Source organism: Cuculus canorus, chromosome Z (genome assembly GCF_017976375.1).
Source record: "Cuculus canorus isolate bCucCan1 chromosome Z, bCucCan1.pri, whole genome shotgun sequence".
NCBI lineage: Eukaryota > Metazoa > Chordata > Aves > Cuculiformes > Cuculidae > Cuculus > Cuculus canorus.
Window position 1 is genome coordinate 20,655,598 of NC_071441.1, and position 21,827 is coordinate 20,677,424.

Sequence of the window (21,827 nt, forward strand, 5' to 3'; positions counted from 1 at the left end):
AATACTTAGGTCTTGTGTTACAATGAGGAAAAAGTAAGAACTGGGAGTTGAGGGTAGAAGTGAGACCAAAATAACACTAGGTACAAAAATTTTACAGAATAATGAAAAAAATAATCTTTGATCCACAGGAATGTAAAGTTATAACTTATCTAGGTGTCCCTGTCTATTTTTTTACATCTAAAATGAAGTTATTTCAGTGTACTGTCTTTCCTAAATATTTGTCATATTACAGAAGGTAATCTAGATTGTATTTTTCCTGCAAAGACACACTTTAGCTCCACAGCTAAAGTTAAATGTTACAAATAATCTTTACCTTTTAACTAATTGAGTTACTGAGAAAGTAGGATTTACTGTAGTCAAACACGGAACTGCAAATTAATGCCAAAATACTGAAGCTAAAAACTGACTTTTGAAAGGATATATCAAAAAAAGCTATTCTTTTTTTCTCCAGACAATTTCACTGCAACTATTAGGCTCTTTGACACTAAATTATTATTGGGTGTTTCACATTCTGAAAATGAGACATAAATACGATACAACACGTTGATTTGACTCAGCTTTATCACATAGGAGCACCTTCTTCTCTCTACTTTGGCTTATAGAAAATTATAGAGTTCTGAAAAGACAAAAGAGTTTGTTCCACTGCGGTTGCAACTCCCTCAAAACTTTTTGTTTCCATGGGACCCCAGATCAGAATCCAATGTAAATTATGGGAAAAATTCAGCATTAATGGCAAGATAGGCCTGGGAATGTAGCATTATGCATCAGAACTATTTGCAAGCATAGAAACATAGTTGATTACTTTAGACAAACATTTTATGCAACACAGCACTGAGAAGAACAATCCACAATAATTCTCTATATTGTAGAAAAGAGATTTTGTTCTAACTGTAAACCTTCACTATACTCTACCATAGTGAATAACTGCCAGATACAAATCATAGGAAGAAACACATTTTCAAGCATTAATACTCTTGTGTTTGAGTAAAATAATTGCATTATCCAGTAATAAAATGAGTTTCCTACCTCAACTTTGTAAATTCCAGCTCCTGTAAGGAAAAAAAGAAAATTATTGTCAGAAAAGGAAGCAGAGAGGAAGACATTTGAATTTACTTAGCACACATATCCCAGAAAACAAGACAACTTGGATAAGAATCATAGAATCATAAGAATAAGGATCATAGAATGACTAGGTTGGAAAGGACCCACTGGATCATCGAGTCCAACCATTCCTAACAATCCCTAAACCATGCCCCTCAGCACCTCATCCACTCGTCCTTTAAACACCTCCAGGAAAGGTGACTCAACCACCTCCCTGGGCAGCCTCTTCCAGTGCCCAATGACCCCTTCCATGAAAAATTTTTTTCCTGATGTCCAGCCTGAAACTGCCCTGGCGGAGCTTGAGGCCATTCCATCTTGTCTTGTCCCCTGTCACTTGGGAGAAGAGGCCAGCTCCCTCCTCTCCACAACCTCCTTTTGGGTAGTTGTAGAGAGCAATAAGGTCTCCCCTCAGCCTCCTCTTCTCCAGGCTAAACAACCCCAGCTCTCTCAGCCATCCCTCGTAAGACTTGTTTTCCGGCCCCCTCACCGGCTTCGTTGATTTTCTCTGGACATGCTCCAGAGCCAAATTACATGAACTAAAAGGTTCACCTTTTATAAACAGAAAGTAAATAAATACTTAAATTTTTTCTGTGTGTGATCTCTAGCCATACGAAGTCTTTGCAATTTATTAAAACACTTTTGATGGCACCTTACCACATAAAATGAGAGTCTCATAGATAGGTAAGAAAGGTAGGAGAACCTGTGATCCCATTTGCAGATGAACAAATATAGTAAAAAATAGATGAAAATAAAGTTCAAATATACTTCTGAAGTGTCAGTTACCTGAAGCTATCCCTGTCTTCAAAAAAATTAAACCACAGAATTTATCAGCCTTCCTCAGCCAACATGTAGTTCTCTGAGTTTCCTTCACAGCTCTTTTGTCAGTCACCTCCAGTCCTAAGTTGCTATGTGTTCTGATATTATTTTGTACCTTATTGTTGCTCTTACAGTCACTGTACATTAGATACTTCCCAAAGCACTGTCAGAATGCTAGAAAAGTAGGAAGTAAAGGTCAGAAAAGAGAAATTATAAAAGATAATTTTTAATAACACAAAAATAGAATTGAAATTTATTAGTATTTACTACAAATAACAAACAATTTCAAGGTGTTTCCAAAATGATTTAAATTTGGATAGCCCTTGTAAATTTCCTGACCTATGTAGCATACAAATCACAGTCTTGATTTTTTCCATTATTTCCATTATATCTCTCATCTTTAGCTACTTCCTTGGAAGGGAATGAGAAAAACTCTGTAAGACAAGGGCAATTTTTGGAGAGAACAAAAAAAAAAAAATAGTGGATGGAAAATGAAATTTAAAAGTTCTCCCCTTTTTGATGGTCCTAGACACTATCAATACCAGAATATCCATATCCAATTTAAAAACTTCTAAATACAGTTGTCCACTAAAATACGTTCCTCTGGGATTTCATAGTTTTCTAAAGATTAAGAGTTGATTGAACTTTTTTATAATGTTTATTTTTGGAGGATAAAACTTCAGCAAATGGAAAACTTGATTTGTGTCCTGATTTAGCCCTTGCTCCTGGCCTGGTCAGTTGTAGTGTCAGTTGTGACCTGTACACACAAAGAAAGGGGAAAGGGAAATGAGGAATACAATGGACTATTAAAAACTACCCTGAAAGTAATGGGAGGTGGCACATTTGAAAACTGGGATAAGTGTTTGACAGAAGACACTTTATTAGTTAATAGCAACGTATCTACTGGTTGAGCTGATCCTGCTCAATCAGATCTTCAACATACGGTTGCTGTGGTGCATGAAAGGAATTTAGTGAGGAAAACTACTTTATTTTCTCCTGCTTTGGCCAAAGGCAAACCCATACGTGGAGTTGCCTTTCCTCAAGGACTTGGACCTACTTTGTGGGTAGTGTTGACAGATGTTGTATCTCTCAAGGAAATCTGTCTCTAGGTGAGAATACTAAATTTTAAACTGTATAATGTTAATCGCTATATAATGCCAACAGCATTCACTAGATATTTTTCAGGATAGTGAGTTAGCTTCCTCCAGTAACCTTGTCGAGGATGACATCTTTAACCTGCAGCCATGGGCATGGGCTGTGACAAATCCTCACACTGTCCTTCCTGCCCTTAGAAACTGCCATAATGGATGGAAACTCATAATCATGAATTCAACAAATTTTAGGTACCTAAACCATAAATTAGTGCTCTGTATATAGATATGTGTGTTTGTGTATACATATATGTTTACCTTCAAAACATATGTATATGTTTTGAAGGTAAAAATAATAGTGACCTGAACACGATCTAAATGGGAGTGGTGCATTCTGGTTTGAGCCAAAGCAGAGTAAATTCTCTGACTTTTCAGCTGTGCCTCTTTTAAGTAACTTCATTTTCTGAAAATGTTAAGAACAAGTTTTTCAGACAGTGTCTATCTCTTCTAACTATAATGCCTGATATTTATAGTTATCACTAGGTGATAAGACGAATGGTATGCAGAAAGCCATTTCTTATCCATATTGCTGTAAAAAATAAGGCCAAAATAGAACTGGTGGAGTACAAGTCAAACTATTAAAAAGGTTTGCATCTGCAGGGAGGAGCGGACAGGACAGGTGACCTAAAACTGACCAGCAGAGTATTCCGTTCCATACACACCATACTCGGTATAAAACTGAGCGATGACGAGGGTCACACCCTCTTCTTCAATGGCCAACATCCAGTGAGGACCTTGTCCGTCCATCTACTTCCAATCCTGATCCAGATGTTCCCAAACACATTCCCTCAATCTAACTCCTGTCTTCCACTAGGTCCAGTCTGCAACTTTCCCCATGCCTGCTCTGCAGTATCAGTGATCATATATAGTCATCAGTGGGTTTGGTTTCGTGTACCTATATGTAGTTTATTATTTTCTTGTTATCTTTCTATTATTATTGCTTCATTAAAACAGGGAACAAGAGGGAACTGGTCTACAACTATCCAGGGGTAGGTATGCCAAGACAATTTGACACATTATATGACCAGATGCAATCTCTACACAGAGGAAAGAAATATGTCATCTTATTACAGGTAGTTGTTTTTTTTTTTTTTTTTAATTTTATCATCAGTAAACAGCTGAAACTTGACAACTTCTTCAGATCAATATCCTGGACTGTAATCTTCAACAGATTATTGTAGTTTTATTTTCTGTAAAACTATGCCCTGCAAACCCAGAGGGTTTAGACTTCTGCAGAAATCAGTTCATATTTACATTTAAATAAACCAGATGAACATTGTCTTCTTTCCTATTAACACCTCTGCAGGAGACCCAATAAAAGAAAGAGCTCTTCATTTGTATCCTCTTGCTAACTAAAGGTGCCATAATATCAAATAAATTCTCAGAAGCTCAAGGAAAGGAACAAGTTTGTGGAATTAGGATTTAGTATTTTCAATGAAATCTGAACTAATGTTGTCATCTTTAAAATGTAATCTTTCCACTCTTATTCAAATTGTTCAGATTTGATATTGTGTTTAAACCTCTAGAATTTCTATTGAGTCTCTAGAATTTTTATGCGTTTAGTTAACTTTCCTAGAAATCATGTCATAGTTTGAAAACCTTTCCTTTCTCATTAACGTGAGAAGACAGGCTTGATGCATGAATAGCATGGCAAACAACTGATATAAAACCTGAAGAAGAATTTTCTAATTTCAGAATAATTTTCTTTGCTCTGTTTCTCCAGTTCCATTTCAAATTATGTAAACGTATCAACCTACCATGCATGAAAGAAACTCTTCTTAACAAGTCAGTGTTTTTTCCACCCTCTGTTCTCTTCCCAGCACATATTTTAGTCTTGACTTATCTTGATGCAGACCAGGCTTTACAGCTTATTTTTAGCATTGAATTCTACTTCAAACTTCCTCAGAGCAGCCAGAAAACCACAGAGAGAAAAGCACAAAAGTAATGCTTAATTTCAAGTGAATGCTTATTTCCTTGAATTTCTCTTGCACATAGTGTCTGTTTTTTCTCCAGTCTTGTGCCATTCTAGCTATTCACAGAATTTTTGTTCTGGTTCATTAAGTAAGTGAAATCACTTCAGAAGAAAACTTGCCTTTCCAAGCCTTTTCAGACATGATTTTATTGCCACACATGCTCTGTTATTGGAATAGTATCAGAGCTTCGTTGTCTACAAGATTGGATCAAGATTTTGGAAATATATATTTTTTTTTTTTTAAAAAAGGCTGAAATTATGTGGGGCTTTAAGTTATCTGGATAATGAGGCTTGCCGTCAGTTCAATATGTAGATCACAAAACTAGAAATCTGCTCTAGTTAATGGAGTTTGGATTTACAAAACAACATAAATCCTGTGATTAACTAGGGAGCTATAATAACCTTTGGGCTACTAGTTCTGCACCATCACCTTGTGCTCATATGTGACTCTAGGTCTGTAGTCATATTTTGCATATTTCGCTTTATGCCCTCAACGTGCACATGCTCTTGTGACCATTAATTATCACGATTCCAATGAAACTTGAATAAGTGGATGTCTTTAGTCATATTCATTCTACACAAGAAATAAATGCACTGAGATATTTAGTCCATCATTACTTCTCTTCAGGTAATGACGGTTAAGTTCCACAAGTAAATGCAGTTACTTTTTGTTCCAATCACTTCTCAGATAGTGGAACTCTTTCATTCCTAAATATCTTTTTTTTTATGTTTCTTTTTCTTATTTATTCTGACATATATTTCAGTAAGTTAGGGATAGAGTTGCAGTTCTTAAGAATTTATTTTTAATATTTTTGTGGCTTAAACAATCAAGATATTTTATATATTACCTAATTCATTGTCTCTGTCTCTGGAGATAAAGCAATATGATAATGCAGTGAGTTTAAATCAAGTTTTACGTTGTAGTATTTTCATACAGATAAGAGTCATTAGAGAGGTAATGGAATACAAGGCACGGAAAACATTGGGAGAGTTTAGAACACAGTGCTAGAAAAATGTTACGTGTTCTGTGTTGCCTGTTGTACATTACATGTTTTTATCTGGTCTTTCCAGCAAGGGTGCTTTAAATTACAGCTTCTGATGAACAGGAGAAATGCCACACAATAGGCATTAGTGTAATGTCAACTTCTTACTTATGGTATCACGCCAGCTGAACCATATTCATTCAAGCGACTGATAGTCATGCTTGGTCCAGACTCTCTCTCAGAAATCTCCTTTACTTTAGAGGTAGCACTAATTTTGGTCACAATACCAGTTGTGTTGCCTAGCCTTCTTGACTTCATGGGATTAATACAGATATTTTCTGAGCGTGAGTAGCTGTTTGTAGCATAACAGACAGCAATAATATTTCTTGCCATTATGGATTCTGAAGATAGTAATTCTTGTTTAAAATAAAATATCTTTTTTAATTTTTTAATTTCATCCTGGAAAAAAAGATTGTTCTATGTTTTCTATCTAATTTTTATTCTTGTTTACAAACACATAGAAACACCATTGACATAAAAAAATAAGTTGGAAATAGCCAGTATTGCTGATAACTTTAACAAAATGAATGAACAATCACTATATGGCTAACTAATTTAAAGTTAATAAATCCTGGGTGGTTTCTTCCTTTACTATCTGGAGGGTTTTTTGTTCTGTTTTGGATTGGTTTTTTGTGCATGTTTTCTATTAAACTTTAAGAATTACTTGAAAAGTTCACTTTAGCTAACATCTGGCTAACTAAAAAGCTTTCTAGTCTGAACTCTATAAGGAAGACTTCCATAATCAGTCTAAAAACAAGTGAGCTAGAATCTCAATGGATTTGGTACTATCAATTTGTTGTTTTAATACTTAAAACATCAGATATAAATAACTTTATATCCGAATACATGCTCCATTTGGAGATTTGCCAGTATATGAATTATAATAGTGAGGTCATTGCCTGTTTAAAAGATTACTATCTTCTAGCTAGTGCTAAAGCTTTAAACTTTCCTTTTAGTTACCAGAAAAGCTATGCTATGCTAAGACATTTTTGGAATACTACGTGTAGATATGATTCAGCTGCAGAAAAAGAGACAAGTCGAAAAATCATAGAGGAACACTTCCAGTAGAAAAGTATGACATTTATCTATATATAAGCCATTAAAATTTGGAATTTTCTAGGTATTTATGTCCCTTTACTAAATTTACTAAAATTGTTTATTTTACCTGAGTATTAGTTACATTGCTACTTTTTATTTATGCAGAAAATGATAAGATGGTTTAACAGGTTGTGTATCTAAAAACAAAGCTTTAAATCTCAAGACAAAATTGCAAGAGGGAAAATATTTGGGATTAAAAATTCAATAAGTTCAGTTAGTGAAAATGAGCAAAGGACCCTCAGGAATAAAATGCCAAATTCTAATCAGAAATTAGAAAGATGCTTAGTTTTCTTCTGAAAAGGAGCTAGTACCTCCTTCTTCGTGTTGGTAGTAAAATTTACTGCTATATAATTCTATCCTACACCTTCTACTTTGTTCATGCAATGGCAAATTAGAAGAAAACAGAATAGAAAGAAAGGTTATGATAAACATTGTTAGTACTTCTTTCTATTTTCTCTCTACAATGTATAATTATGGCCCCCTGTATTAAAAAGTTGCTAAAGCTATATAAAAGACAGGTATGCACTGAAAAGAGTTATTAAGATGGTCAGAATCTCTCACAGCCTGCCTAAGAAGAAGGCACTACCCAGCTTGTTTAACCTGGAAAAGGAAAGCTGCAAGGAAATGCCATAGCTCCATGTAGGTTCATCAGGAGGCTGAACATTAGGAAGACAGAGAAATCATTGAGGATCATGGACTTTATATGAAAATATGGATATAAACTAGCCAGTAACAATTTTCTTCTGGCAAGTGTGACACTCTGAGCATGGAATATCTAGAAAAACCTGAACAGATTTCTGGAACTTAGCTGGGACAAAACAGTAAGTAAAAGTTGTTTTAAAATCACCATCTTATCATGCAGTTAAACTATCCATTTATTTTCCTATGCAAATATGTAAATAGCTAACTACATATTGCATTTAAATGAAAGTCAATATCATTTAAAGTAAAAAAAAAAAAAAATTAGTTTAAAATTAAGATTTGGAAGACCTTTACTGCTTATACTATTCACTGCCTACACCACCAAAGAAACCTGTAATAAAGGACAGAGAGAAGACATATAAAGGTTTTTTGTAGAAAACAGGAATGATTCCAAAGACTTGGATGCTGCTTCCACTAAACCTTTGCAAAAAACAGTACAAAGTTTCATTTTAAGATTTTTTTTTTAACTTAAAGCTGGTTATCATAACTCCAGATGTAATTTATATAATTTTTTAATACAGAATCATAACTGAGTTACACATACTGCCATAAATAAAGTAAGAGATTGTCAGTTACATATGTAAAAATCAGACTTTCAAAATCAGGGAACACAAATATATAAATAGCCTTAAAAAATTTGCAATAGGAAAATAGAGAGGAGTTACAGAAGTAAAGATTATTATTTGATACTCCTTAAGCAAAAAGTGTAAATTTATGTTGATATTATAATGATATGATTTTAGACTTTAAAAATAATAAATTTCAGCTTGTCATCTGGGGTTACTATTCTGGTGATCAGACTTTCCAGTTTTATATTCTACTTATACTTGCCAGAGATTTTAATAAATAATGGCATGTGGTCAAGTTAGCCTGAATTAGTTGTTATTGAAAGTTATTGCCCCTCCTACTAAAAATTTCATCTGCGCTCACCCTGTGTTACTGCAACGCAATATTTTATTACGATTTCAGAATGTAGCTGCGTATGGCTTTGCAATAGTAAGCAGAACTTACCTTCAATGATGATTTATTTTTCACGAAACAAGCATATAGTGCACATGTGGCCCAGTACTGGACACAGCTGAAACAATAGCTAAGGTATTTGAATATCTCAAAGGATGGGAGGTCAAAATATCAAAAAAATAAAGATGGCCTTGCTGTCATAAAGTAACAGTAAATTGAAAAGTTGTTTGCACATTTGAAAAGACATCTGAAATGTGCACAATTGGAGAAATGATATGTTACTATTCTATCTTAATTTTCTTCACTTTTTTGACAGTATAATGTTTTTTGGTATCCCTTAATGGAATTCATATGGTTCAGCATATGAAGTGAGAATGTAACTAAGAAAAATATTCTGTGGTTTGTGAAAGTTATTATCACCTATTACATGTTTACGAAGAAAAGAAAAGGTTAATACAAAGGTGTTGGTTAATAAATGGTCTTGCTTGAAAGAGGGAAAAATTTAATTTGGAAAAGCCAGGATATTTTACAGAAAGACAGAATCTTTTTATCAGAAAAAAAACATAAATCTTCCTTGTGCATTATAGTAAGTTCTGAGACCAATACCAAGCATCCATTTGTACCTCGCCCAGTAACCAAAACCAGAAAAAGGTCACATATTACTTTTTAGTTGTATGGACTGTAAGACTGGCCATTCTGCAAGAAAGCAAAAGATGTCGATGCCTGAATTCTAATGACAGTTTGAAACACATATGCACCATATACACCACACAAAAAAAGTAGAATAGATTCGTTCTCTTTCTCCAGTCATCAGCAGCACCTGCTTTGTCATTTAATACTTGCTAGCCATGTATGAATTCAGAATTACAGATGAATGCTTCTTAGAGCTAAATTTTTGAATGAAGGTTTTACTGAATATCTGTATTATTCTTCATCTTCCATGAGTGACAGATGTATGAATTGATCATCTTGCAAATTATATTACCTTAAAGAGATATCAAAAGGCTCACATGGAACGTTCTTTGAGCTACCTGAGAAGCCAGTACTCAAATTCATGAATGGCCGCATAGCAGATGAACAACTTGGAGCTTAAAGAGACTGATGTATTCTTACAGGAAAAGTCATCCAAACCAATAGGATATCTTCAATCTGTCCAAAGTATTGTCAGATAGAACTGCTTTCTGTGGAAAGAGGACTTCTAGACTTACTGTCCATTAGCCAAGAGAACTTCTAGACTTACTGTCCATTAGCCGAGTTTCAGTACCTTCAACATAACATGGCCCTTGGTAAGTGTATCTAGAAGTCTGACTGAAACATTCATTTTGATTTTAAACATTAAAGTAAAAAAAATATTAATTTTAAAATTAAATAGGAAAAAAAAATCTGCCAAACATGGACATGACACAATCTAGTTGCTTTCTGAAAGACAAGGACAATTGTATTAATTTTGTTTGGCATGATACTAAAGAGAATAACTTTTAGGTTTTTTCACGGAAGGTGAAGTTGCTTGATACTTTACATTTGAAACAACACTGCCGCTGGTATTTTAGCTTCTTTCCTTAAAAATACCAAGTCTAGTAAATTCTGAGTAATACAAACTTTTATTTACCTGACAGTGAGGAAGACACTAATCTAATGAGAAGTCTAATTCTGTATATTACAATTATTAATTAGAAATTAATTTGAATTCATATATAATACATGGTATAGAAGAAGTTGAAATCATTATCATTTTAATTTACTTGAACTCATACGCTTTGTAATTTATGAAGCAGGTCGTAGTAGGGAGTAACTATGGAGTAGGAGAGTCATTTAGTTCTACTTAATATATTAACACTACAGTGCTTTTTAAAAATGTTTCTAATGGAATTGGTGCAATATGGGTTTTTATGAATATTTAATATTATTTTATTACATTAGTTTAGATTAAAAAATGTAGTGACTATAATGCTAACATTTAAGTAAAGACATAAAAATCACTTAGCATAAAATGTAAAGATAACTGCAAAGGTGCCACATAATTTGAAGTAATAGATAAATAAGTATAGTATGTCAGATTCCCATGTGCCTCTTTCCTCCTAACTAAGCAATGCTTATTTTTGAACATGCACTTCATCTCAAAGTACAAAAATTTCATGAGAACTTGTAGGCCTTCATTTTTTCTATGAACATCAATGAATTAATATTCTGCCTAATTCTTTCTTCACTCTTTTTATGAAAAGTACCACCAAAACCTGTGCATAACATTTTGCAGGAAACTTAGAAAACCAGCATAGGACATTTTTGCTTTGACTTTCAGAGTGTTCTTGATTGCAATTTTTTATTAGTAAGTGAAAATTATGCAAATGCAGAAATTCAGAAAATTTGATTCATCGTATGAAATTCTCCCATCTGGGAATTTCAGAAAATAACTCATCCAAAGGAAGTTAAACTATACTACTTCTTGCCTGCAGTTTCCTAATTCTTTGGCTGACTATATACCAGCAAGATCACATGGTATAAAAACAGTGAAAGGACTGCATTTCCTTATGCTACAAGGAACTTCATTCCCTCTAGTGAATATTCAGCTGATAGAATTATCATGACAGCTTTTGTTCTGGGCTGCCTCTGAAACAGGACAACATGAACAGATGAAAAAGTTCACTGTCATGGTCGTACGTGCAAGACAGAAAAGAGATCGCTGTCCATGTTAAGGAGCTGCTTTCAAAAGAGAAACTATTTACACCTCCTCCAGTCCTTCACAGATTTTTACAGCAAACTCTACTGGTAACAGATCTAAATGATTTAAGAGAGTTCCAAATTCATGTACTGCATTCACTGAAGTCTTTTGCTATCCTACAAGGAGATGTGCAAAGACTTTCTTTAACAGGAAGTCTGAAATGGCCAAAGTAACACTAGGAAAGTGAAAATGAGACACCAGAGATCAAATGTTTATCAAAATTTTTATTCAAAAATTTACTATAGGAAATGCTCGTAATACAAACAGCTAAAAGCTGCACTCTGAAAACACAGAGGAAATAAACTCATTAGGGCCTTTTCCTTCACTAAATGAAGTCAACACCTTATGAGGACACTTCCTTTTCTCCGAAATGTAGAATAATTACACTGACAACCCCCTTCCTCCAACCTTACAAAAGGTAGAGTATTGCTAATTTTGTGTCTATCAAAGAAATGCAAAAGGCTTAGCAAAATCTGCCAACTCAAGCAAGAATGGTCTCTCAAATAAAATTGAAACAAAATTGTACAGAATCCTTGCAATAGAAAGGCAGTGGGGTACTAATATCTGTTCATGTAAACTAAATATATAAATAAGGTTGCGCTTCAATGTACAAAATTAAGTCAGTCTACATAGCTCTTATTTGCTGAACAGAAAAAAACAAAATAGAGATGAAGGAAGAGAGAAGTAGATATAATTTTGAATTTTCTAACTGAGGAATTCTTGTCTTTGACTTTCAAATGTGATGAGCTTTGATAGACTCTGTGTACTTCATCCCACCTGCAGTTTCTTGGATTCACATCTTGATTTGTGTCGACTGACTCACTGGCTCTTTATCAAGGTGTTCAAATATACAGTGCTTTCATTAAGTACCCAAGATTTCCATCTCATTATGCAAGACAGAAAAGACCACTAAGCTGTCATTGAACAGCAGTCACTACTTCTGGGCTTCTGTTCTTCTGTGGATGACAGTGAGGGTGGCAATTGATTTATCACTATTTTAATAGATACTTGACCTGTGAGTCAATACAAATGTATCACTCATTGGTGGCTGAGGACAGATGATCCAGTTTTGTGAATACAATGGACTAATACAGGTGTTCTAGTTTTTCCCAATTTCCTAGAAGTCTTTTTATAATTTTCTGTTGCTTGACATTTACTAATCTTACTAGCTGAGAAATCCCTGCTATTTCAATTTTAAGATAATACTGATGAAAAGAACTAATATCTTAACATGACTTTATTACTTGTTAAGTACTATCCAGATGAATTTACAATCAAATGAAAGAAAATAAAATCAAATAGCTTACATATACATTGTAGTATAATAGATTGGCTAGGCCCTGTGGCATTGTGAATTGGCAAAGGCGAGCTTGTTTCTGCAAAATAAGCTTGGTTTTTGCAAACCAAGATTGCTGGCAAAGAAAGCGGCTGGCAATGGACAACTGTATCTGGTAAAACATATAGTTTGGGTGGTGGTCTCACATTCATGAAACGGAGGCCTCACAGGCTGGTGCTTCTTCAGTTAGGTGCAGAAACACTCCCAAAAGCACACACTGATCTCCCCACCTTGAAGGTGTGGTGAACCGCCAAGTTCCCTCTTGGGACATAAGCGGCCTTGCCGAGGGCCAGTCAGCACACACTAATTGACTTAGTCCCACCTTGTCAGGAGGTGCCGGAAAGTTTTCAAAAGGTATAAAATTGATATCTGAAAATCCTTTTTAGAGGGAAGAAAAAATGACCACCTTATGTGACGGACAGGTTGGTGCACCTGGACCTCTCTTCCTCCTCCAAGAAGAAATGCCTAGGTAAGGACTGCATGCTCTTACTCTGCCAGATGTTTCCCCAGAAAAACAACTACTAACTTGAGTTTTCTTACTGTTACCTGCTTTATATATATACATGTATGTTAAGTGTTAACCAGTTCCAAGGGTTTAGGTGTTAACGGAGCAATTGTATTTATCAAAGCAATCCTGAATTTGTTTTAATCTGTCACTTGAATTAAATTACTTATTGCCTCCAGCACTGCAAAGTTGCCTTTCTGATGAACTTTGCTGTAAGCAACTGCCCACTTTGGGCTGTGAACTGCATATATTAACCCTGTGTGTACAGGTTTCTAAGGACACTCTCAGGTAACCGGGTTCTGACTTGTGGCCAAAATGTGTGTAAGCACACATACATAATTGTTTAGTCATAAACCATCAAACAAGACAGAGATTTTCAGCCTCATGACTCAATGGGAAGGTGTCCTTAGCTGCCTGTCAGAATCTCACCTGTATAAAGGGACATACATATAAAAATGTCCCTGGTTTGTTTTTTTTTTTTATTTATTAACAAGAGGATGTTAAACTCATTCAGGAGTACTTTTCACTTTTAAAACATCTTCTGTTCAAAACAATCAGCACACTTTTAAAAATTTTATAGGTTAAACTTACACAAGTTAAATACTAAATAAAAAGTATAGTTTATCATTTTTATTAAAAAAACCCAAAAAAAATAAACAGGGCAGAAATAAGTGACTTTCTGAAAGGATAACACAGACTCTCATGGACCAAGTTGAGACTGACTTGCGTGTAGTTCCCCAGATACTTCTTGCTGTTTTGGAGGCAGGAAGGACATTTGCTTTCTGCCAGTTCTCTGCCACATCCAGCAGTTCATCTCCCCTTACCAGTTCCTTGATTATCTATGTCAAGAAGCTGTTAGCAATGCACTTCAGAAATCTCCTGTATTACTTGTGCCTTGTTACATTGTTCCACCAGCATACACTGGAACAGGTCATTTCTCCCAAGAAGAAAAGTGCCTGTGGCTGTGAGGCCTCTTCCACTTGTCTAAAGAAGGCCTCAGCTGCTCCTTCTTCCTCATAAAGACAGATTGTAGCAGATGCTTATCACAAAGTTTCCCACTTTGATCTATACTTGATCCAAGAAAGAGCTCCGTAAATCCTGCTGTTCTCCTTCATGAAGGACAACTGCCTCTTCTTTCTTTCTCTGTCTGCCCTTCCTAAAGATATTGCATCTATCCATGTCAGCACTGCAAGTATTGATTACAGAAGTCCTAGGTGTTTATATCAGCATTTATGCTTTGCTTACTAACTTGGTCATAGAATCGTAGAATCATAGAATCATAGAATCATAGAATAGTTAGGGTTGGAAGTGAACCTAAAGATCATCTTGTTCCAAACCCCCTGCCATGGGTAGGGACATCCCACTAAATCAGGCTGCCCAAGACCTTATCCAACCTCATCCACTGCTTCCTCTTTATACTGGCCATTTTCTCTCTCCCTATGTTCTTCTTCATAGTATAATTCTCTCTTTCTGAGGTAGCCCAACCTGGTTACAAAGCTGCTTTTCCCTGTCCAGCTGGGTGGATCCCCTTTCCTCCGGGCAATCCTCAAAAAGGATAATGTCATAAAACTTAAAACTCTGTTGCCAACACCAAATGTGCAAACAGCTTTTGACCACCAAGGTCCGTCCACTCCTCCCTAAGCCTTTGTAAATCACCAGCAAGACCAAGAAGAAATCAACAGGCACCAAGCCTTTTATCCTCATACCCTGGATGTGCCTGGTCACCCCTTAAGAACCTGTATATCCTGGTGATATTGCTAGAGCCCACATGGGGAACAAATGTGGAATAACAGTCTATCCATAATGTCTTGGATCAAAACTTCCAGCGTGGAGCAAGAGTGCCCTCCTAGGAGGCTGAGTCAGACTGAGTCAGACTGAGTAACCTCTGTCCCCGCAGCAGAGTCTCCCACTGTTATTTTTGCCCTGCTCTGCCAGTGCTGACACAGGTAGCAGGCACAGGCAACTCAGAGGCTTGAGTAGAAATTCCTTGCCTGTGCTGGAGCCCTGAACCTGCTCTGCAGGTCATAAATGCAGGTGGAGCAGGAACAGACATCCTAGTGTCAGAGTTCACAAGCTCCCAGCCTTTATCAGCCTGGTTATCTCCATTTTCCAGCCTGAAAAACGCAGGTGCTACCTGCCCCTCCCTGGTGCACCTGGAAGTTTAGGCTCTTGCAGTGCAGTGTCTTGAGAGATATTAGATTTATCTCTTTTTTTTTGTTACACCTTACATTATCTAGTCTGCTGATCTCCTCCCACAACTCTGCTATTCTTTTTGCTTACCAGCACACACCTCCTGCAAGTGCTGAGACCATTGACTGTGGCCCCAGTGAGGGGTTACTGCAGCCCCTGACCTGCAGAACTACACCCTCGCGAAAGAGCTCATGCTGGGTAAAAGCTTTTGAGTTGTCTAGAGGTCGCCAGGGACCCTGCATCATGGTGCATGCCCACATTTGCTAAGTACACAGGCTTTGTCCCCAGAATTTCTGCCTCTACCTCAGCACAAAATGCTGCCTCTGGGGGCTACCTCTGTTGGCTAAGTATTAAAATGTAAGTGATAGTAAAATTCACTGTTATGAAATTACAGGATGTTGATTAAAGACTCTCCAAAACTCTCAAATGTAACCTTAAGAACTCTGATGTTCTGATACGAAAACTACTTGGACTCAGGGACAAATCATTAGTTCTAGGAACCACAGGCCTTTATTTTTAACTTGATACAGAGAGTGATGGTGTTACAGAATTTTGTTGCGTTTATCACTGCATTCAAGTGTCATGTTGGAAAATACATTTTATTTGGAACTTTGAATATGTGTGATAATAGAAAAAGGAAAATCAAACTAATGATAAATTAATGCAACTTAATATGTTTCCATTCTAAACCTGCACAGGGAAAGGTGGTAATGAAGAGTCTTTTTGAATATTTAGACTTCTGATTGATGAAAGTAGAGACAAAGATTGCCTAGAAAAAGTGGTTTTGAGGAAAATTGGAAGACAGAAATGAAGTCTTAGAGTAGTCACTGTGATGACTCACGTAGTCAAGACAACAAAAGTCTTCAAATGAGTACAGAGTCAGTTCCCTCCCACAGGGGTCTGTTGCTGAGATGAAACTTCAGCCAATCAACAGATTAGTAAGCTTTCCTGAACATTTTACTTAGTGTAAAACTAAGAATTGAATTAAATGCCTAAAGAACTATAAAGGCATTGAGGGGAAAACATTCATATGGTAAAACAATTTTGAAAAACGCATTCCCAGAAGGTCAACGACTTTGAAGGAAGGAGCTAACTTCTCATTGTGAGTGAATATAAACATATTTACAGCAAAGTGTCAGATAGTTATATATACACCGCCAGGAAGGTTCCTCAATAGTTGCTCTCTAGTCCTCTATATCTAATAGTAACCAGTCATCATCAACACACACTTACTGTCCTATACAAATTATGTTTTTCAATAAAGACCTATTGATATGTTAAAGAAATCCAGTCATAAATAAAAAAAAATTACAACTCACATGAGTACAGAGTCAGTCAAGAAATTTTCACAATTTTGGCTGGTAACATTTTGCCTATAAAGCTTCAGAACAGGAAACTTATAATTGAGGTGGGTTGACCTTGGCTGGATGCTCCCTCTCCTCCTCAGCTGGATAGGGGAGAGAAAAAAAAAAATGCAAAGCTCATGCGTCGAGATAAGGGGAGGTGGATATCTTTCACCAATTTCTGTTACCGGTACAACCAGCCTTGCCTTCAGGAAATCAGTTTGATTAATTACCAATCAAATCAGAATAGGATAATTAGAAATGAAACCTAAATCTTAAAGCATCTTCTCCCTGCCCCTACCTCCTTCACAGGCTTAATTTTATTCTAGAATTCTATACTTCCTTTCCACTCCAGTCGTGGAGGGGTATTGGCAATGTGGTTTTGCAGTCAGTTCATCCCACATTGTCTGTAACATTCCTTCTTCTTCGGGGCAGGACTCCTCACAGTATTGGCCTACTCCAACGTGGAATCTTGCCAGAGGAGACAGTTCTCTATGATCTTCTCCAGTGTGAGTCTTCCCCACAGGCTGCAGCTTTCCACAAACTTCCTGAGTGTGGTTGCAGTCCTTCTGGAACAGACTGCCACAGTATGGATCCTCTGTGGGGTCACAAGTCATGCCTACAAATCTGCTCCAGTGATGACTCCTGTCTCCATCAGTCCACAGGTCCTGCCAGGTACCCCTCATCCCCCTTCTTGAATGTATTATCACAGAGGTGCTACAACCACTGGGGACTGGCTCAGGCTTGGCCAGAGGTGGATACATCTTTGACATCACTGTTATTGGCTCTATCAGACATAAGAGAAGCTTCCAGCAGCTTCTACAGAAGTCACCTCTTAAGCCCCCCACTCCACTACAAAAGCCTTGCCACACAATACAATGCAAGAATTGGGCTCATACTTGGGGAATTACCCAGCTCTTGGAAAAGTGTTCATTTGCGAAGAGCATAAATGCAAACAACTCAACATGCAAATAGCAAGAATGTGTATTAAATGTGCCTGTATGAGCCTTACTTTATGCTGATGCGTCTTTGGAATATTTTCCATATTTGTCCTATATAATTAAAAGAAATGAAAACCAATCCAAAGACAGAGCCATGTTTATCAGAAGTAATTTGACCCTACCTTTTCTGGTTTGCATTTCCATTATTAAAAGAGAGAGGGGTGCTCACTTTTGGCAAAGAATGGAAACACTACAGTAAAAAAATATTTCTTTCTGAGTATTTTTGTGGAAAAAAGCTATAAAAAAGATGTGCAGAACAATTAGCTGTAAATCAAAGTGTGACCAGATTGTATTAGAAGAACCGATGATGCAACTGGTGTTTCATTACTGGGGTCTTAGATTTAGTATCCTAAATCATCAGTATAGATGAGTTATTTAGTCAGCTTTTAGCATTCATCTGTTATGCCCGTAGTTCATCTGGAGCTATTTAAACTGTAGCCTTGAGATGAGACATGAGAGCCTAACATAAGGAATCACATGCAATTATTTATGTGACACTAGCTAACTCTTGAAATCCTGGTCTTAATTTGAGAATTAGTCAGTTTAGCAATTGTTTTAGAACTTCAGTCACGGATACTTAACTTCTATGCTTTGAGCACTGTAGTATGGCCAGATTAAAATATTACTCATCCAGCCTACAAAGCCTCTAGCCTTCTGCTGAAGATATGTTTAAGGATGAAATAGGATACATCTGATACAAAGACATTAAGTTTTCTTTAGACCTTACTGCCATGGTATAGCTATTTTAAGTTTCTGTTAGTTATTGTTTACCTTAATTTGCATTAGGCGTATTCCATGTTATGTAGGAGCAAACTGATTTTTTTTCTAGTAAGATAACTGCTAGAATTGTATCATTACTGACAAATAACACATTTTTAAACTCTTTCTAGCCAGCATTTATTGAATTCAATTGGGATACTTTAAGATTTTTGACATATTTCTGACAGGATGTGTAGGACTTGGTTTCACTAATCTTATGTTAGAAACCACTGCTATGGCCTTCCTATTGAAAAATCATTGTAACTACTGACATAAAATGTTGAGAAACTGTTTTGAAAATATTTTGCAGTATTTGCACATTCTGCATGCTGTTCTTTTATGTGATTTGTAACCAAAAAACAGAGTTTATAGTCTAGTCCAGAGCCTGTAAACCACATTAACATTCAGGGAAACTACCTTTTTTTTCAGATCTAGAAAACAGCACTTTTCTACTGATTACTTAATTACCTCATCCACCCACAAATGAAGATATTACTCTTTGGTAGAGCTGGTCACAAGTGCAATGCAAACCCGCCCTTCCCATGGAACTGCAAGATAAGAACTGTGGTTTCATTTAGTATGTCCCTGTCATATTAATGAAATCCAATTTTGTCCTGTGTGTGCAATAAACATGTTACAAGAAGTAACATTTTTATGCATGCAACATTTTATGTGAATATTTTTTTAAAAATTCAATAGAAAAATCTGGCCACAAACAGCAGTATTAGGAACATTTGCCTTTATAAAATTTAAACTTGAATTCCATAGGAAGTAGTGTAAAAATAGACCTCCTCTATGGAAAGTAATACTGTTTAAATGAATGATTGGAGTCAGAGGGACTGAACCCTGTACAGAGACAAGACACTAATGAGCAAACAGGTTTGCAGAAGTAAAACATTCCTGCTTTGCAAACAAAAGCTTTCCTGGCTTTTCCTGAGTCCCTCTTAAAAAGTAATTCGCTTACCTCTGGTCCAGCAGAACAAAATACTATCACATTTCCTTTGAGCAGTTGCTGACCCCTGTGTAGGTCACCTGGTTTTAGTAATGTTGTAAACATAACAGGGTTAAGCTCCTCTGAAATGCAAAATCCCTTCTCATCCTCTGAAAACTCTGGCTAAATACCAAAACAACAAATGCAGGCAAAGTGCTGCATCAAGTAGATAAACAAATACCATCTGAAAAGTAAGGCTAGTGCAGAAGGCTAACAGGAAACAAATGTGTGGAAGTTTAGGTAAAGATTTAGTGCTATCAGTCAGAGCAGACTGTCTTAATTATGTACACATCAGTAAAGTGGCTGTTATTATTCCTTTGACAGCACCTTCATGTACATATAGAGACCATATATAAAGATCAAAGATTAAATAATTAATTAATTGTTTAAAGAAAAGTTTCCATGGAGTAGAATTGTTTACACAAGTTAGCATAATTGTCCCACCAACTGCAAAGGCAGGAGCTGCTTTAGCAAGTACCATGATTTCTTACTGCTTGCTCAGCAAGCCATCAGTAACACAATCTTCAGACTAATTCTCTTAGTAAATGTTTGAAGGAGTATCATCTAGGCAGCCAGTTCTGGAAAACTGGAAAATATTCCATGTCTTCTTTTCTTCATATTAATTAAAAACCAGAATAATTGGAGTAAAAATAATGTATATATAGTATAAGAAATACTTAGTTCCTACTTCAAAACTGATAAGAACAGAGATATGGATTTGATGGGTGGACTGTTCAGTGGATAAGAAATTGGTTGGGTGGTCACATTCAGAGAGTAGTTGTCAATGGCTCAGTGTCTAGATGGAAGACTGTGACAAGTGGTTTTCCTTAGGGATATGTATTGGGACTAGTGCTGTTTGATATCTTCATTAATTACATAGATGGCGAGATAGAGTGCACCCTCAGGAAACTTACAGATGACACCAAGCTGAGTGGTGCTGTTGTCACACTGGAAGGATGGGATGTCATCCAGAGGGACCTGGACAAGCTGGAGAAGTGGGCCTGTTGAACTTCATGAGGTTCAACAAGGCCAAATACAAGGTCCTACATGTGGGTCAGGGCAATCTGTGGTTTCAATACAGGTCAGGAGATGACGTGATTGAGAGTTGCCCTGCAAAGAAGAACACAGGAGTGCTGATTGATGAGAAGCTTTATGTGAGCCAGCAAGGAGTGCTCGTAGTCTAGAAGGCCAACCAAGTGTGGCTGGCAGGTAGAGGTGATTCTTCCTCTCTACTCCACTCCTGTGAGATCTCATCTGGAGTATTGTGTTCAGTTCTGGAATCTTCAGTATAAGGAAAATATGGAAACATTGGAATGGGTCCAGAGAAGGCTGCAAAGATCACCAGAGGGCTGGAGCACCTCTGCTATGAGGACAGGTTGAGAGAGTTGGGGCTGTTCAGCCTGGAGAAGTGAAGGCTTCAGGGAGACCTTATAAGGGTCTTCCAGTACCTGAAGGGGGCCTACAAGAAAGCTGGGGAGGAACTTTTTATAGAGGCATGTAGTGACAGGATGAGGGGCAATGGCTATAAACTGGAGAAGGGAAGATTTAGACTAGATGTTAGGAGGAAATTCTTCACAACAAGGGTGGTGAGCCACTGGAACAGGTTGCCCAGGGAAACTGTGGGTGTGTTCAAGGCCAGTGAGTGGCCTGAAGTAGTGGAAGGTGTCCCTGCCCACGGCACAGGGCTTGGAACTGGGTGATCTTTAAGGTCTCTTCTAACCCAAATCATTCTATGACTGTATGATATTCTAGAGTCTATATTCAGATCTAGAGTCATGAAAGGCTATTGGTACATAGACAGCAGAATGCCTTTTTCTTTTGCACTAAAAATGGGAATTCTCAGCTAACTGGATAATTTGCCAGTTCTTTGCTAATTTCACCCTAAATAGGATTTTTTTTTTTGTAAAAAAATTAAATTTCTTGCTTCAATTTACTTTTAAAAATATTAAAAAAATATAAAATTTTTAGAAATTGTGGAAATTCTGATTCAAGAACTAAAGTGTTGCTTTACTGCTACAACTACCACTACTTCATTTTAGAGATGTATATTTTTTTAATATCAAGTAGCAGCAGGAAAAGGAATACCACAAATCTGGGCAAGTTAGTCAATTCTTTTTTGAAATGTAAATACTAAATCTGT

At 36.5% G+C, this 21,827-nt stretch overlaps 1 protein-coding gene across 19 annotated transcripts in view; it reads right to left on the bottom strand.

The window, feature by feature from the left end:
• PTPRD (protein tyrosine phosphatase receptor type D) overlaps positions 1-21,827 on the bottom strand; it is a 928,191-nt gene that overhangs the window by 549,149 nt on the left and 357,215 nt on the right. For all 19 annotated transcript variants that reach the window (XM_054055286.1, XM_054055289.1, XM_054055284.1 and 16 more), the window contains exon 5: positions 1,027-1,049. The gene's annotated coding sequence lies outside the window, so the exon portion shown is untranslated. The remainder of the gene's footprint in view (positions 1-1,026; positions 1,050-21,827) is intronic.